Source organism: Amaranthus tricolor, chromosome 6, assembly GCF_026212465.1.
Source record: "Amaranthus tricolor cultivar Red isolate AtriRed21 chromosome 6, ASM2621246v1, whole genome shotgun sequence".
Lineage (NCBI taxonomy): Eukaryota > Viridiplantae > Streptophyta > Magnoliopsida > Caryophyllales > Amaranthaceae > Amaranthus > Amaranthus tricolor.
In genome coordinates, this window is record NC_080052.1 from 7,056,900 (window position 1) to 7,067,119 (window position 10,220).

Consider the following 10,220-nt stretch of genomic DNA (forward strand, 5'->3'; position numbering starts at 1 on the left):
TTTTCATTCTTCATTGATACTTGTTCATTCTTCATCGTTCATAGTTCATTGATTATTGGTTCTTGGTTATTGTTCATCGTTCATTGTTTATTGATCATTGATCATTGTTCATTCTTCATCGTTCATTCATCAATGATCATTGATCCTTGTTTATCGTTCATTCTTTATTGTTCATTTATCGTTAATCCTTGTTCATTGTTCATCATTTATTGTTCATTGATCATTGATCCTTGTTCATTCTTCATCGTTCATTCTTTATTGATCCTTGTTCATTCTTCATCGTTTTTTCTTCAATGATAATTAATCCTTTTTCGTTCTTCATCGTTTATTGTTCATTGTTCATTGATCCTTGTACATTCTTCATCGTTTATTCTTCAATAATCAATGATCCTTGTTCATTCTTCATCGTTTATTGTTCGTTGATCATTAAACCATATTCACTTTTCATCGTTCATTGTTCAATGATCGGTTATCCTTGTTAATTTTCATCGTTCATTCTTCATTGATTATTCATCCTTGTTCATTCTTCATTGTTCATTTTTCATAGATCATTCATTCTTGTTCATTCTTCATCGTTCATTCTTCATTGTTCATTCATCATTAATACTTGTGCATTGTTCATCATTTATTTTTCATTGATCATTGATCCTTGTTAATTCTTCATCGTTCATTCTTTATTGATCCTTGTTCATTCTTCATCGTTTATTCTTCAATGATAATTGATCTTTTTTCATTCTTCATTGATACTTGTTCATTCTTCATCGTTCATAGTTCATTGATTATTGGTTCTTGGTTATTGTTCATCGTTCATTGTTTATTGATCATTGATCATTGTTCATTCTTCATCGTTCATTCATCAATGATCATTGATCCTTGTTTATCGTTCATTCTTTATTGTTCATTTATCGTTAATCCTTGTTCATTGTTCATCATTTATTGTTCATTGATCATTGATCCTTATTCATTCTTCATCGTTCATTCTTTATTGATCCTTGTTCATTCTTCATCGTTTTTTCTTCAATGATAATTAATCCTTTTTCGTTCTTCATCGTTTATTGTTCATTGTTCATTGATCCTTGTACATTCTTCATCGTTTATTCTTCAATAATCAATGATCCTTGTTCATTCTTCATCGTTTATTGTTCGTTGATCATTAAACCATATTCACTTTTCATCGTTCATTGTTCAATGATCGGTTATCCTTGTTAATTTTCATCGTTCATTCTTCATTGATTATTCATCCATGTTCATTCTTCATTGTTCATTTTTCATAGATCATTCATTCTTGTTCATTCTTCATCGTTCATTCTTCATTGATCATTGATCCTTATTCATTCTTCATTGATCATTTATCCTTGTTCATTCTTCATCGTTCCTTGTTCATTGATCATTAATCCTTGTTTGTTGTATATCGATTATTGTTGATTGATCATTGATCCTTCATCATTCTTCATCGTTCAATCTTCAATGATCATTGATCCTTGTTTGTTGTTCATTCTTCATTGTACATTCATCTTTAATACTTGTGGATTCTTAATTATTTATTTTTCATTGATCATGGATCCTTATTCCTTCTTAATCGTTCATTCTTTATTGATCCTTGTTCATTCTTCGTCGTTTATTCTTCAATGATCATTGATCCTTGTTCATTCCTTTTCGTTGATTGTTCATTGATCATTAATCCTTGTTCATTCTTCATCGTTTATTCTTCAATGATAATTGATCGTTTTTCGTTCTTCATCGTTTATTGTTTATTGATCATTGATCCTTGTTCATTCTTCATTGTTCATTGTTCATTGGTCATTAATCTTTGTTCATTGTTCATCGTTTATTGTTCATTGCTCATTGATCCTTGTTCATTCTTCATCATTCATTCTTCATTCATCATTGATCGTTGTTCATTCTTCATTGTTCATTCTTCATTGATCATTGATCCTTGTTCATTCTTCATCGTTCATTGTTCATTGATCATTGATCCTTGTTCAGTCTTCATCCTTCAATCTTCAATGATCATTGATCCTTTTTTATCATTAATACTTGTGCATTGTTCATCATTTATTGTTCATTGATCAAATATCCTTGTTCATTCTTCATCGTTCATTTTTTATTGATCCTTGTTCATTCTTCATCGTTTATTCTTCAATGCTCATTGATACTTGTTGATTCTTCATCATTTATTGTTCATTGATCATTAAACCTTTTTCACTTTTCATCGTGCATTGTTCAATCATCGTTGATCCTTGTTCTTTTTTCATCGTTCATTATTCATTGATCATTGATCCTTGTTCATTCTTCATTTTTCATTTTTCATAGATCATTCATTCTTGTTCATTCATCATCGTTCATTCTTCATGGATCATTGATCCTTGTTCATTTTTCATTGATCATTGATCGTTGTTCATTCTTCATCGTTCCTTGTTCATTGATCATTAATACTTGTTCGTTCTTCATCGATTATTTTTCATTGATCATTGACCCTTGTTCATTCTTCATCGTTCAATCTTCAATGATCATTGATCCTTGTTTATCGTTCATTCTTCATTGTTCATTCATCATTAATACTTGTGCATTGTTCATCATTTATTGTTCATTGATCATTGATCCTTGTTAATTCTTCATCGTTCATTCTTTATAGATCCTTGTTCATTCTTCATCGTTTATTCTTCAATGATAATTGATCTTTTTTCGTTCTTCATCGTTTATTGTTCGTTGATCATTGATCCTTGTTCATTCTTCATAGTTTATTCTTCAATGATCATTGATACTTGTTCATTCTTCATCATTTATTGTTCATTGATCATTAAGCCTTGTTCTCTTTTCATCGTTCATTGTTCAACGATCGTTGATCCTTGTTCATTTTTCATCGTTCATTTATTATTGATCATTCTTCATTCCTCATCTTTCATTTTTCATAGATCATTCATTCTCGTTCATTCTTCATCGTTCATTATTCGTTGATCATCGATCCTTGTTCATTCTTCACTGATCATTGATCCTTGTTCATTCTTCATCATTCCTTGTTCGTTTTGCATCGATTATTTTTCATTGATCATTGATCCTTGTTCATTCTTCATCGTTCAATCTTCAATGATCATTGATCCGTGTTTATCGTTCTTTCTTCATTGTTCATTCATCATTAATACTTGTGCATTGTTCATCATTTATTGTTCATTGATCATTGATCCTTGTTCCGTCTTCATCGTTCATTCTTTATTTATCCTTGTTCATTGTTCGTCATTTATTCTTCAATGATCAGTGATCCTTGTTCATTCCTAATCGTTTATTGTTCATTGATCATTAATCTTGTTCATTCTTCATCGTTCATTGTTCATTGATCATTGATCCTTGTTCATTCTTCATCGTTTATTGTTCATTAATCATTAATCCTTGTTCATTCTTCATCATTTATTGTTCATTGCTCAATGATCCTTGTTCATTCTTCATCGTTCATTCTTCGTTTGTCATTGATTGTTGTTCATTCTTCATCGTTCATTCTTCATTTATCATTGATCCTTGTTTATTGCTCATCGTTCATTGTTCGTTGATCATTGATCCTTGTTCATTCTTCATCCTTCGATCTTCAATGATCATTGATCCTAGTTTATCGTTCATTCTGCATTGTTCATTCATCATTAATACTTGTGAATTGTTCATCATTTATTGTTCATTGATCATTGATCCTTGTTCATTCTTCATCGTTCTTTCTTTATTTATCCATGTTCATTCTTCATCGTTTATTCTCCAATGATCATTGATCCTTGTTCATTGTTCATCGTTTGTTGTTCATTGATCATTAATCCTTGTTCATATGTCATCGTTCATTATTCAATGATCATTGATCCTTGTTCATTCTTCATTGTTTATTGTTCATTGATCATTAATCCTTCTTCATTGTTCATCGATTATTGATCATTGATCATTGATCCTTGTTCATTCTTCATCGTACATTCTTAATTTATCATTTATCCTTGTTCATTCTTCATCGCTTATTCTTCAATGATAATTGATCTTTTTTCGTTCTTCATCATTTATTGTTTATTGATTATTGATTCTTGATCATTCTTCATCGTTTATTCTTCAATGATCATTGATCCTTGTTGATTCTTCATCGTTTATTGTTCATTGATCATTAAACCTTTTTCACTTTTCATCGCTCATTGTTCAATCATCGTTGATCCTTGTTCATTCTTCATCGTTTATTCTTCTATGATAATTGATCTTTTTTCGTTCTTCATCGTTTTTTGTTCATTGATCATTGATCCTTGTTCATTCTTCATCGTTTATTCTTCAATGCTCATTGATACTAGTTTATTCTTCATCATTTATTGTTCATTGATCATTAAACCTTTTTCACTTTTCATCGTGCATTGTTCAATCATCGTTGATCCATGTTCTTTTTTCATCGTTCATTATTCATTGATCATTGATCCTTGTTCATTCTTCATTTTTCATTTTTCATAGATCATTCATTCTTGTTCATTCTTCATGGATCATTGATCCTTGTTCATTTTTCATTGATCATTGATCGGTGTTGATTCTTCATCGTTCCTTGTTCATTGATCATTGATACTTGTTCGTTCTTCATCGATTATTGTTCATTGATCATTGACCCTTGTTCATTCTTCATCGTTCAATCTTCAATGATCATTGATCCTCGTTTATCGTTCATTCTTCATTGTTCATTCATCATTAATACTTGTGCATTGTTCATCATTTATTGTTCATAGATCATTGATCCTTATTAATTCTTCATCGTTCATTCTTTATTAATCCTTGTTCATTCTTCATCGTTTATTCTTCAATGATAATTGATCTTTTTTCGTTCTTCATCGTTTATTGTTCGTTGATCATTGATCCTTGTTCATTCTTCATAGTTTCTTCTTCAATGATCATTGATACTTGTTCATTCTTCATCGTTTATTGTTCATTGATCATTAAACCTTGTTCTCTTTTCATCGTTCATTGTTCAACGATCGTTGATCCTTGTTCATTTTTCATCGTTAATTCTTCATTGATTATTGATCCTTCTTCTTTCTTCATCGTTCATTTTTCATAGATCATTCATTCTTGTTCATTCTTCATCGTTTATTATTCATTGATAATCGATCCTTGTTCATTCTTCATTGATCAGTGATCCTTGTTCATTCTTCATCGTTCCTTGTTCGTTTTTCATCGATTATTGTTCATTGATCAATGATCCTTGTTCATTCTTCATCGTTCAATCTTCAATGATCATTGATCCGTGTTTATCGTTCTTTCTTCATTGTTCATTCATCATTAATACTTGTGCATTGTTCATCATTTATTGTTCATTGATCATTGATCTTTGATCCTTGTTAATTCTTCATCGTTCATTCTTTATTGATCCTTGTTCATTCTTCATCGTTCATTCTTCATTGATCATTGATCGTTGTTCATTGTTCATCGTTCATTGTTCATTGATCATTGATCCTTGTTCATTCTTAATCCTTCAATCTTCAATGATCATTGATCCCTTTTTATCGTTCATACTTTATTGTTCATTTTTCATTAATACTTGTGCATTGTTCATCATTTATTGTTCATTGATCATTGATCCTTGTTCATTCTTCATCGTTCATTCTTTTTTGATCCTTGTTCATACTTCATCGTTTATTCTTCAATATTTGATCTTATTTCGTTCTTCATCGTTTATTGTTCATTGATCATTGATCCTTGTTCATTCTTCATCGTTCATTCTTCAATGATCATTGATCGTTGTTCATTGTTCATCGTTCATTCTTCATTTATCATTGATCCTTGTTTATTGCTCATCGTTCATTGTCGTTGATCATTGATCCTTGTTCATTCTTCATCCTTCGATCTTCAATGATCATTGATCCTAGTTTATCGTTCATTCTGCATTGTTCATTCATCATTAATACTTGTGAATTGTTCATCATTTATTGTTCATTGATCATTGATCCTTGTTCATTCTTCATCGTTCTTTCTTTATTTATCCATGTTCATTCTTCATCGTTTATTCTCCAATGATCATTGATCCTTGTTCATTGTTCATCGTTTGTTGTTCATTGATCATTAATCCTGGTTCATATGTCATCGTTCATTATTCAATGATCATTGATCCTTGTTCATTCTTCATTGTTTATTGTTCATTGATCATTAATCCTTGTTCATTGTTCATCGATTATTGTTCATTGATCATTGATCCTTGTTCATTCTTCATCGTACATTCTTAGTTTATCATTGATCCTTGTTCATTCTTCATCGCTTATTCTTCAATGATAATTGATCTTTTTTCGTTCTTCATCATTTATTGTTTATTGATTATTGATTCTTGATCATTCTTCATCGTTTATTCTTCAATGATCATTGATCCTTGTTGATTCTTCATCGTTTATTGTTCATTCATCATTAAACCTTTTTCACTTTTCATCGCTCATTGTTCAATCATCGTTGATCCTTGTTCATTCTTCATCGTTTATTCTTCTATAATAATTGATCTTTTTTCGTTCTTCATCGTTTTTTGTTCATTGGTCGTTGTTCATTCTTCATCGTTTATTCTTCAATGCTCATTGATACTAGTTTATTCTTCATCATTTATTGTTCATTGATCATTAAACCTTTTTCACTTTTCATCGTGCATTGTTCAATCATCGTTGATCCATGTTCTTTTTTCATCGTTCATTATTCATTGATCATTGATCCTTGTTCATTCTTCATTTTTCATTTTTCATAGATCATTCATTCTTGTTCATTCTTCATGGATCATTGATCCTTGTTCATTTTTCATTGATCATTGATCGGTGTTGATTCTTCATCGTTCCTTGTTCATTGATCATTAATACTTGTTCGTTCTTCATCGATTATTGTTCATTGATCATTGACCCTTGTTCATTCTTCATCGTTCAATCTTCAATGATCATTGATCCTTGTTTATCGTTCATTCTTCATTGTTCATTCATCATTAATACTTGTGCATTGTTCATCATTTATTGTTCATTGATCATTGATCCTTATTAATTCTTCATCGTTCATTCTTTATTGATCCTTGTTCATTCTTCATCGTTTATTCTTCAATGATAATTGATCTTTTTTCGTTCTTCATCGTTTATTGTTCGTTGATCATTGATCCTTGTTCATTCTTCATAGTTTATTCTTCAATGATCATTGATAGTTGTTCATTCTTCATCGTTTATTGTTCATTGATCATTAAACCTTGTTCTCTTTTCATCGTTCATTGTTCAACGATCGTTGATCCTTGTTCATTTTTCATCGTTAATTCTTCATTGATTATTGATCCTTCTTCATTCTTCATCGTTCATTTTTCATAGATCATTCATTCTTGTTCATTCTTCATCGTTTATTATTCATTGATAATCGATTCTTGTTCATTCTTCATTGATCAGTGATCCTTGTTCATTCTTCATCGTTCCTTGTTCGTTTTTCATCGATTATTGTTCATTGATCAATGATCCTTGTTCATTCTTCATCGTTTAATCTTCAATGATCATTGATCCGTGTTTATCGTTCTTTCTTCATTGTTCATTCATCATTAATACTTGTGCATTGTTCATCATTTATTGTTCATTGATCATTGATCTTTGATCCTGGTTAATTCTTCATCGTTTATTCTTTATTGATCCTTGTTCATTCTTCATCGTTCATTCTTCATTGATCATTGATCGTTGTTCATTGTTCATCGTTCATTGTTCATTGATCATTGATCCTTGTTCATTCTTAATCCTTCAATCTTCAATGATCATTGATCCTTTTTTATCGTTCATACTTTATTGTTCATTTATCATTAATACTTGTGCATTGTTCATCATTTATTGTTCATTGATCATTGATCCTTGTTCATTCTTCATCGTTCATTCTTTTTTGATCCTTGTTCATACTTCATCGTTTATTCTTCAATATTTGATCTTATTTCGTTCTTCATCGTTTATTGTTCATTGATCATTGATCCTTGTTCATTCTTCATCGTTCATTCTTCAATGATCATTGATCGTTGTTCTTTCTTCATCGTTCATTCTTCATTTATCATTGATCCTTGTTTATTGCTCATCGTTCATTGTTCGTTGATCATTGATCCTTGTTCATTCTTCATCCTTCAATCTTCAATGATCATTGATCCTAGTTTTTCGTTTATTCTGCATTGTTCATTCATCATTAATACTTGTGCATTGTTCATCATTTATTGTTCATTGATCATTGATCCTTGTTCATTCTTCATCGTTCTTTTTTTATTTATCCATGTTCATTCTTCATCGTTTATTCTCCAATGATCATTGATCCTTGTTCATTGTTCATCGTTTGTTGTTCATTGATCATTAATCCTTGTTCATATTTCATCGTTCATTATTCAATGATCATTGATCCATGTTCATTCTTCATTGTTTATTGTTCATTGATCATTAATCCTTGTTCATTGTTTATCGATTATTGTTCATTGATCATTGATCCTTGTTCATTCTTCATCGTACATTCTTACTTTATAATTGATCCTTGTTCATTCTTCATCGCTTATTCTTCAATGATAATTGATCTTTTTTCGTTCTTCATCATTTATTGTTTATTGATCATTGATTCTTGTTCATTCTTCATCGTTTATTCTTCAATGATCATTGATCCTTGTTGATTCTTCATCGTTTATTGTTCATTGATCATTAAACCTTTTTCACTTTTCATCGCTCATTGTTCAATCATCGTTGATCCTTGTTCATTCTTCATCGTTTATTCTTCAATGATAATTGATCTTTTTTCGTTCTTCATCGTTTATTGTTCATTGATCATTGATCCTTGTTCATTCTTCATCGTTTATTCTTCAATGATCATTGATAGTTGTTCATTCTTCATCGTTTATTGTTCATTGATCATTAAACCTTGTTCTCTTTTCATCGTTCATTGTTCAACGATCGTTGATCCTTGTTCATTTTTCATCAAAAAAAGCAAACTTCAATGTCAAACTATAATAGTTGTAGAAAGAACTCAAAGTAAAATTGTGTCTTTGTTGTAATGTTGTGACTCATGAATGTAGTCTTTGCTTGATCTGATAAAGCCATTTATCTACGCTATAATCAGAAGCACACATACAGACAAAAAAATAAATAATTTCATATATTTTAAAAATAGGTAGCAAAAGGAGTTTGCAATATAAATGTTAACGAAAGAAAACCTACATACTAAGAACCCCAGCCCCAAGAAAAAACCCACCTAGGTAAGAGCTCTAATTAGTCTTTAATGTCTAATCAGTCAATACTTACATCTAGCCAAATCAGACATTAACTATACCCAATAACTGTAAAAAAAAAAAAAAAAAAAATCATTTGTTAAAGAAACATATAATACATTAGACAAAAAAATAGTAGAATTAGAAAAGATAAAACACATAGAATTGATATGTGTAATTTAAAGGAAAGAACCAACGCTAATAATGAGCTCTTCATTACATGTATATGGAGCACGAAGTGAAAGAGTGGTGAGATCATTAACCAAGAATAATTAATGACAGGAAAAATAAGTAATAAAGGGATGAAGACTTATAATTTTTCTTTTAAATTTTTTGAACTTTAAAACGATTTTGTTAATTAAAAATTAGAGGATATAAATCCTTTTTAATCATTTTCCTTTAACATCTCTTTGTTATCCTTCATAAATATTTTTGGTCTCCTTCTCTTTCATCCCCTTCCCTACCCATCATTTTTATTTTCGATTGTTATCCAAGAAAATACAAATAGTTTCCTCACTAAACACTTCAGGAATAAAACTAAAGGTGTAGGTGCATTTTCATCCCCTCCTTTTTGAAATAATGCATTTTGAATTGTTGAAATGGCTAGGGTTGAGCTTCTCTAATTGCAATTAATGAATAACTAAGAACAAATATTTAATTACAGTAGTTTAACTTTCCGTGTAAATGCATAAAATACCTTAATCTAATTATACTACTCAGTCTATTCCTTAAGAAGTTTTCACTTGCGATTTTGGGTATTTTAATTATTGTTCTCACAAAGAATATTTTTATATATCAAAAATTTTGGACAAAAATAAATTTACTTATCTTCTTTTTAATATTTTTATGTTCTTTATGGTCCACAATTGCTTCCCACTAACTTTTTAAATAAAATTTTATTTGTTGTGGTTCCCATAGTTTTTCCACTAACTTTGTTTTAATATTTAATGATTATGATCCCTACTTTTTCACCATAAAATTTATTATTCCATAAAATATTATATTA